Here is a 9952-nt window from a genome sequence, read left to right as displayed (position 1 = left end):
AGTGGATAGAGTGGATAGACCTGGAGTCAAGAAGATTGAGTTCAAATCTGACCTTAGACACTTACTAGCTGTATAACTCTGGGCAAATCAAAGCAAATCACTCAGTTTCCTCATCTGTAAAATGGGGATAATAATAGCATCTAACACTCTTGGGAAGTTGTGAAGATAAAATGAGATATTTGTAAAGTACTTTATAAACCTTAATGTGGGAGATATACACACACACACACACACACACACACACATATCACACACACACATATAAATAATTTCTATTTCCTTCAATTATCTAAAAACATTCTGAGGAGGGGATCCATAGGCTTTACCAGATGGCCAAAGGGATCCACAACACACACAAAAAAAGGGTTAAAAACTCCAGTTCTAGACAGAAGCCTGAGCTAGCTGTATGTAGTTTTAAATGGAGTAAGGGAACTAAGGTGGAAAGACTGTTTGCCTTGGAGACAGTAGCCTTAGGCAATCTTAATTTCTCACTGTTCTGTCTCAGGTCTCTCCCCCCCCCCCCCCCCCGCCCCTTTAGAGACTGGGTCTCTCAATTTTTCTGCGGGAAGTACAGTGACTACTCTCAAGCCTGATTCCACTGCTAGTTATACAGGGACTTTCTTTCTAACCTGCTTGGTTTTTCTTGGGTGGATTTGCCCTTCCTAGACCAGTTCAGTGGACCTCCCCTCCCAGGAGAGAGGACTGGGGTGGGGGTGGGGGGGCTGGCCGCAAACAAGTTCAGCTTGTTGACTTAGGAAATAAAGCAGTGAACTTGAGTCAGAAAAAGTTGGGTCTGACACTAACTGTGAGATCAACCACTCTGAATTTTCATTTCCTTAAATGTAAAATGTGGTTAATAATACCTGTTGTAGGGGTTGTTGTGAAGCTAAAATGAGATAATATGTGTGAAGTATTTTTCAAACTTTAAAGTTATGTAAATGTCAGTTATTATTATACTTTCTATCAAGTCCTAAACCTGTGATCTGGTTTGCTTAGCAAGCCCTTTCTTCTTATAGAAAAAGTAAAATCTTTATCCAAGTTCAAATGCCCCAATTACCAAAAATTACAAATTAATAGGATTTGAATTAATGAGGGTTTACTATTATTATTTTCCTCAGGTAATTAATATGACTGTACACCAAGAATTTTACTGTTTAAACTAAAAAAGAAAAAAAGGTACCTGCCTTTTTACCAACCTCCTACTTTGTCTTCCCATACTGTTTAGTGCATTACTGGAGTGTGTTGGTTAATACTTACTTACAAAGGCAGCTGAGACCATAGGAGTGCCTTTTATTTTTAACTTTTCTGAGCCCTTCCAAATAAATATACCCTGAATAAAATAGGAAAGTGTGGCTTTCGTTTTATCCAGCTACTCAGCTTGTGAGGTCTCCCCAGGAAATGAATGTTACTATGTTATCAGTTATCGCTACATTGTTATAAAACAGAAGGAAACTCCAGGATTCCTGTTCCAAGCACACAGCTTCTCCACCCTGGGCCAGTTAGGTTTCGCAATTGCTCAGTAAGTCTGAGATTTGCTGTTCTCCACCCTGTCTGTTGCCCTTTCAACTAGCCATGCTTGGGTTTTACCTGGGCCATCTGGGATTCAGTCTGGTAGCCTACTCCACAGTGCTTAGAGTCAGATCAGGGGATTGTAAATATAGAGCTGCCAGGAACCACAAAGATTATCCAGTACAATCCTCTCATTTAAAGGATAAAGAATGGAGGCAGTAAATGACAGAGCCAGGATTCAAATTCAGGTCCCCGACACCAAATCCAGTTCTTTTGCACCTAGATGGTTAGAACCAGAAGGAATCTTAGAGTTCATCTAGCGCTCCTCTCACTTTAAAGATGAAGTGACCGAGCTTCAGGGAGTACAAGTGACTAATTCAAAGACAAACAGCTAGTAAATTCACTTTCTTCTAGAACACATGGTCCTGTCTCCTAGGAAAGCTGTATGTACCAAATTAATAGAGTTTCCCCAAAAGAGAAAGGCAAGAGAATCATGAGTCATAGGACTTACAGCTACAAGAAACTTTGGAGTTTGAGAACCACCTGCCCCTCTCCCTATCATACTTCTAAACAGGCTTGTCCTAAGTTGTTGTTCTTCATTCTTCATTTTCCTTTTTAAAAAAATTTTTTTAATTAATTTATTTCAAATCAACACAATCACTTCCATATGCTTTTGAGTTTTAAACTTGTTTCCCCCTCCCTCCCCAAGACGGCACACAATCTGATACAGGCTATATATATATATATATATTCTTATTAAACATATTTTCACATTAGCGATGTTGTAGGTAAGAATTAGAACCAATAGGAGGAACCACCAGAAAGAGGAAACAAAACACAGCAGAAGAAAAAAAATAGTATGCTTTGATCTGCATTCAAATTCCATAGTTCTTTCTTTGGATATGGATAGCATTTTCCATCATGAGGTCTTTGGAGATGTCTTAGATCCTTGTATTGCTGAGAAGGGGTAAATTTATCAATATTAGTCATCGCCCAACGTGGCTGTTACTGTGTACAACGTTCCTCTGGCTCTGCTCACTTCACTCAGCATCAGACCATGCAAGTCTTTCCACGTTTTTCTGAAGTCAGCCTGTTCATCATCATTTTTTATAGCAGAATGGTATTCCATTACATTCATATACTGCAACTTGTTCAGTCATTCCCCAATTGATGGGCATCCTCTTAATTTCCAATTCTTTGCCACCACAAAAAGACTCATTCTTCATTTTCAAAGAGAATTGATAACATCTCGGGGTGATGTCTTGATTCATGCATGAACTGAATTCAAGTGTGGCAGAATTGCACAAAGTCATCCTCACTCTCTCTTCCACAATCATCTAAGTCCAGTGGCAAGACAGACAACTGGTGTTGGCCCTCTATGCAGGGTATGATCTTGGCATCTTCAATGTCTGACCAAGCTCCGTAGCACCTGCCTCAGCCACCTACGTGGCTATTGGAACAAATGGTTCTCTTTTGCCCATTTTATCAGGAGAAACCTTCACATGCTTGGGGTAGACATTCCCCTGTTCCACTAATGGGTTAGAGGCTTGTCAGTTGCCTTCAACCTGGTTTAGCCCATCTGTTAAATGGGGTGTAGCTGCTTAGCATGCTATAGCTTCTTGGAGCCACAGGGGAGAGTTGGGTGCCAGGTGGACACCAAAGGTGCCTGAGCAGCCCTGCAAAGGGCTTGGCAAGCCCTCACAGCAGAAACGCTAGTGTTCCTGAACAGCCAATTCACCTAAGCTATGAGTTAGTCCGATGGAGGAGGGAGCGCGGCAAAGCAGAAGGATATGGGATTGAGAGGCATAAGATCTGGGTTTGAATCTCACCTCACTATTGTGTTGACTCTGAGAAAACCACTTTACCTCTGAGCCTCAGTTGTTTTTTATCTGTAAAAAGAAAGAGACTGGACTGGAAGATTTTAAGGGCTCTGTCACCACTGGCTTTGAATTATAGATCCTGGTTTGAACCCTGCTTCTGCCACTGACTACCACACTTTATTTTTCTGGGCCTCAGTTTCTCTTTCTCTGTGTCTCTCTCTCAATCTCCACATATAGATACATAGAGATATAGACAGATATTATAGCTATATGGAGATATAGCTATAATATCTATCTATAGATAGGGAGGGGGAATAGATGTAGACAACCTCTTTAGGGGCTTTTGTTGCTCTCACAATCTATGATTCAGATTACACTGTTATAAAATCACTGGAGCCCTTGGTCTCAGAGGCTAGACTTCTGATTACAAAGTTTATTGTTGTTGATAGCAACACAAACTTTTGCAAATATAATAAGCATTACATCTATGCCTTTATCTCAAGTCATTAATATGGTCAAGGACAGATCCTTAGAGAACTCCACTAATGACTTCCCTGAAACCTGACATTGACCCATTAATTATTATGGTTAGCCTTTAAGTTCCGAATCCTGCTAACTATATTATTGTGTAGTTCAGAGGTTCCCCAACTATGAGCCTTTGGGGGACTGTGAAGTTTTTGTAAGGGGTCTATGGATCCATAAATAAGTAATCATACTTTCTATATCCTATACCTCACACATGTATATTTTTTTTCAAATTTATATGGATGCCATCATTATTGATAAAATATACATTCATTTAAAACAGACTAAATTCAAAGTAGCTTTTTCTATCCCGTATTTTTTTTCCATGTATACGTACTAATGGTGGAACTCTCATGTGCATAGCTATTTTATTTTAGCATTAAAAGGGATACTCATACTCTAAAACCAACAAATCAAATGTTTGATAGTAGAGTTAATGTTCCAATCCCCATAGTCCATCACCTATGTAAAGAAGGAAGCTGTATTTTCTTCTCTCCCCTTCAGGGCCAACCTTCAACACAATGTTCAGTTTCAGTTTCTTGATTGCTTTTCCTTATTTTTTCTTTTTCTTTGTACATACATTGTTGTAATAATTTTGTACTTTGTTTTCCTTGTTCTGCTTACTAGACTTTGTTCCAGTTCATGTAAGTCTTCACCTGTTTCTCTGAATTGATCAAGTTCATCATTTCTTATAGCACAGCAATATTCAATTGCATTCATTTACCAGAACTTGTTTAGCCATTCTCCATCAATGGGCATTTACTTTGTTTCAAGTTATTTGCTACTACAAAAAGTGCTGTTACAAATATTTTATATGGAAACTTTCTTTTTCTTTTTTAACCTCTTTCCTAGCCTGGGACTGTGCCAGTAAAAGGTAATAGACATTTTAGTCACTTTCTTTGAACAATTCCAAATTATTTTAGATTCTTTCCAGAACGATTGGACCAATTTACAGCTTCAGCAATAGCATTTTCATGCACAAGTGTGTCCACAACCCCTTCAACATTGACTATTCCCATCTAGTGTAATATTTATACAAAAATAATTTCAAAAGAGAGAGAGAGACACTAGTACCTAGGCTCAGAAACAGCTATAAGCAGGTTTGATTGGAATTGCAGTTCCCCTTATACATTTGTCTATCTTTTGAAAAATGAAAATACCATTCAAAAAAGCCAAGAATTTATCGCCTCTTCTGCCTTTGGCAGAGAGAGCACTTAACAGATGTCTGGATAATTGAAATGCTCCATCTCCCACCCAACTATTATATCACATATCTGTGCCAAGTTCTTGATATGTTTCCTAAACTCTTTGTATATTTCTTCCTTCTGTCTAGAAGATTCATGAGTAGGTGGTGTGATCTGAGAAGGTCCCGGGATATCTTCTTGCCCCCAGAATATTAATATGACAGAGGAAATGCTCGGATTTGCCCTTCATGATTTATTATACAGAATATCGCAGATATACACCACTTAATTATAATTTAACACATGAAACTTCGGGACCAAGTCTTTGGCTATGATGACTCAAATGTTGGTACTACGAAATGATACAAATACTTTTAATTGGCTACAGACCTGAAAGAATGAATGACTCAGTAGGGCCTGAGCCAGAAGTAAGTACACATAAAAAAGATCTGACCAGCTGATCTCTTAATATTTTTTCCTTGGCAGCTTTGAGTAAGGATGACTGTTTTGTAAAGGGTAGCTGCCCTATCTTTCACCCAGCCACTATGTGTCTATGAGCATGTGATACCTCTATTTCTTTTGTCTTATCTTTCCTAATTTTTGACAAATGAGTATCATGAAATATAAGTTCCCAGGAGATCTGGTGAGTTTGGGAGATTCAGGGACCCTCCTCAGTGGCCAGAAGTGGTAGCAGTGATTGCTACAGCAAGATAGAGGATGGCAGAGAGAGCTCCTGCAGGTGGATGAAAAAAAACAGTCAACAAAAGAAGTTGGCCACTTCAGGGATTCTGACTCCTTATGATTAAGAGATGTGCTAGCAATGGATTCTAGGAAGGCACTGCTCCTCAGAGTCCAAGAAATGGCTACAACCGAGGGGAACTCCGTGGGGATTCTATACAATGGAAAATGGACTTCCAGGTCCAGAAGTGGGAGGTGCCTTTTTGACAAATGTGTTCTCTCCATGCATTACTCTCTACCTTCATACCATTTTGAGCCCACTTTCTCAGGATCCTTTTAAGAGCAAGGAGAGAATGTCTTCCCAGTTTGGGGAAAATGTTTTTGTACCAATTTTTCTTGCTACTTTTTCTTTGTAAATCCTTTTTATAAAAGCTAATGGAGTTCATCTGGCTGATTGATGATGGGAAATATACCAATGAAGACTCAGGAGATACAGCGGGAAAAGCTATAATCCCTCAGGATTACTTATATTACCTAGAGGGGAGAAATAGTAAGTAAGTAAACAGCTGCCCTCTGGGGTGGTGAATGTGAGTCAGAGTTGGTAAAATGGCTCCACAGGGGTCTGCAAATTAATATTAATCCCATGGCCTCTTATGGCACCATACATTTCATTCCTTGGATCTTGGAGAGGGGGGATGGAGGGAGTTGTTGTTGTTGTTATTTGTTTATTTTGTTTTTGAGACTAAATCTCTCTGTCACTGAAGCTAGAAGAGCAATGTCTCTCCAGAGCTTGATCGCTCCACTGCTAGGCCTGAAAGCTTTACCTCTGTTTTTCTGACCTGGGCCAGTTCACCACTCCTAAGATAGCCCAGTGACCCTCTGCTCCGAGGAACCATATTGGTTCTGGATTTAGTGCATATGCTCAATGGGCTTTAGTCCTACTGCAGCTCAGAACTTCAGAGCTAAAGCAATCCCCCTGCCTCAGCTTCCCCAGAAGGAGGAAATGAAGGCATGAGCCATCTCACCCATCCATTCCTTTGGATCTTTAAATCTAGTCCAGATTTAGGACTCCCTTAAAAAAAAGTAAATACCCCACGGCAGGTAACAAACTTTGAGCACCTTAGTTACTCCCTTTCTTCCCAGTGAACCAAACCCAGTAAGACTTAATGGGAAGGGGATATGGGATAAGAGCCTGAGAACAAACAATGGATCTGGGTCAGGGGGTACAACTGAAAGAGGCAGGAAAATGCTGAAGATCAACTAGACTGCTTTCCCAGGCCCATTATCCCTGCTTGTTCAGCGAGCTCCTTACCGCTTCTGGCCACCTACTGGCGGTTCAGGTAGTTGCTATTTCTAAAAGGCTACTGCCTCTTAACAACTCATTTCGTCCACCCATAAAATCTAAACACAGAGTGTATTTTTTTTTCAGTGTGTTGACTTGTTTTACTTAGTTGTATTTCTTTTTATAAATTTCATACTTTATTCTGAACTATTCATACAGGACAGCACAAAAGGAGAATTCTATATAAAACTGTAAATCTCCATTTCACACCTTCTGCTTTTTAAAAATGATAAATTCTACACATCACTTTCAAAACTATCCTGCTTACTTATGCTTCCTTCTAAATTTGTTCTTGTTCTCTTCTGGCCATTTAATTTTTAAATAATACTTTATTTCCCCCCAAATACATGTAAAAATAGTTTTTAACATGTTTTTTTTTAAAGTTTTGAATTCCAGATTCTATCCCTCCCTCCCCTCTCCCCTCTTTGAGAGGATAAGCAATCTGGTATAAGTTATGCATATGCAATCATGTAAAACATTTCCATATTAGTCATTTTGTGGATGAAAACTCAAGGAAGAAAGAAAAAGAAAGAAGGAAGAAAGGAAGAAAAGAAAAAAAATTATGCTTCAGTTTGTATTCAGATGCCATCATTTCTTTCTCTGGAGGCAGATAGCATTTTTTTTAATCATTTTACTGTATTGCTGAGAATAGCTAAGTCATTCATAGTTATTCATCATGCAATATTGCTGTTACTGTGTACCATGTTTTCCTGGTTCTGCTCACTTCACTCTATCAGTTCATGTAAGTCTTTCCAGGTTTTCCTGAAATTATCCTCTTGTCATTTCTTATAGCACAATAGCATTCTATTGTAATCATATACTACAGCTTGTTCAGCCATTCTCCAATTGATGGGCATCCCCTTAATTCCCAATTCTTAGCCACCACCAAAAGAGCTGCTATAAATGCTTTTGTGCAGATAAGTTCTTCCTCCCACCCTTTTAAAAAATCTCTTTGGGATACAGACCTAGTAGCAGTATTGCTGGATCAAAGGGTATGCAGTTTTATAGCCCTTTGGGCATAGTTCCACATCACTCTCCAGAATGGTTGTATCAATTCACAACTGCACCCACAGTTCATTAGTGTCCAAGTTTTCCCACATCTTCTTCATTATTTATCATTTTCCTTTTCTGATGGGTGTGAGGCAATACCCCAGTTTAAATACAGTGTATATTCAGAGAGTCCTGCCAGGTTGCCAAAGCATAACCATTTAACTGCCAATAGGTTCTAGGCAATAGCTAGAAGAGAATTTAATTTTTATTGAAAAAGAAATCAAAGCACTATGATTTTTAAAACAATGCTCACTGAAAAAACAACCAGACAGAAAGAAGAGCAAAAGAGAATTCAAGGAAGAATGACAGAAAAAATAAAAGAAAGAACTGAGGTTAGAAAACCATCGAGAAGATTCAAGTGATCAGAAAACCAAAAAGCCCAAGAGGGGCCAGGTAGAAGAACTTGATGCCAAAAATTAGTAACACAGAAAAGAAGAAGAAGAAGAAGAAGAAAACCAAGAAGAAACATGCAGCAGAATCAGAAGTGAACGGAAATGGGAATCATGTTGAAATGATGACAGAGGAAGAGACAAAAGCACCTGTAGAAAAAAGGAAATATAAGCATTCAGAAGAAGCTTATTCTAAGAAGAAAAAAATGAAACATACAAAAGACATTACTGTGGAGACTGAAGAGACTGGAACACGTATAAAAAGGAAATTCAACCTGAAAGGAACTATCAAAGCTATTCTGAAACAAGCCCTGACAAAGAAATAGCAATTAAAAAGTTAAGGAAAAACGGTTTTAGCTCAATACTATGCAGTGACTAATGAACACTACAGTTCTAAAGAGGAGCTGCTAGTCAGTCATCTTTAACAAGAAGATCAGTCAAGAACCTTAGCTTTAAGCTCTTAAAGGAAAATGTTAAACTTTTGAAATGAACATTTTCCTACTTTGTTAAATAATGAACACTGTTCCTGACTTCTGCTTCCACCATCCAGCACTATTTGTAAAACAGAGAATTTAACAGCCACTCAGATTGTATGTTGTTTTTCAAATGTTAAGGAAAATGTATATTTTTGGTAGAACTTTTAACTGAAAATAAAGACATTTGCTGCTCACCCCACAAAAACGAAGAGTTTAGCTAAGAAGGAAAGGAACAATTATAGGACAATGGCTGGCTGAAATGATAAGATCTGGTGAGGGTTGTTTTTTTTTTTTAAGATGGGAGAAACTTAGAAATGTTTGTAGGAAAGAGTATATATGGAGAGATTAAAAATGGGAAGGAGGATAATATTCGGAACAATCTTCTACAAAAGACAAGAGGGAGGTGGGGATTTGAAGATATACGTATAAGGGTTGGCCTTAAAAAAGGGAAATACCACCTCTTCATCAGAGCCTAGAGTGAAGAACATTGTGGGAGATGGTTTCAAAGGGATGTGAGATGAGGAACAAAGAAGAGGGGGTTCTTGGGAAATGCTCTATTTTTTTTGGTGAAGTACGAAGGAAAGTTGGGGCATGAGGGGAATATATGTGAGTTTGAGGAGAGAAGAGAAGGTATGGAATAGTATGGTGAGTGGGATTCAGGATTACTTAGGCAAGAGTAGAAAGACTGCCTTGCTACACTACCATTACTTGGTAGTGACTAAAGAGGTCAAAGGCAGAAGAAAAGGACCCAAATGTAGAAAACTATAGCAGCAGTTTTTGTTGTCACAGAGAAATGAAAACAAAAGTGGGTGCCCATCAATGGGCAAATGACTGAAAAAATTATAGCTTACTAATGTGATGGAATATTGTGATATGTCATGACAAATATGACAGATTAACACCAAGAAACTAGGGAAATCTTGGATGAACTGGTACAGAGTGAAGTGAGCAGAATCAGGAGAGTACACGATGACCCTGT

At 38.7% G+C, this 9952-nt stretch overlaps 1 pseudogene; it reads left to right on the top strand.

Annotated features, from left to right (window-relative positions):
* Positions 1-8369: 8369 nt before the first annotated feature.
* Positions 8370-8987, top strand: LOC110199756 (cell growth-regulating nucleolar protein-like; annotated as a pseudogene).
* The last annotated feature ends 965 nt before the right edge of the window (positions 8988-9952 follow it).

This window comes from Phascolarctos cinereus, unplaced genomic scaffold (genome assembly GCF_003287225.1).
Source record: "Phascolarctos cinereus isolate Bilbo 61053 unplaced genomic scaffold, phaCin_HiC Scaffold_5;HRSCAF=322, whole genome shotgun sequence".
NCBI lineage: Eukaryota > Metazoa > Chordata > Mammalia > Diprotodontia > Phascolarctidae > Phascolarctos > Phascolarctos cinereus.
This window is presented reverse-complemented; position numbering and strand designations above follow the sequence as displayed.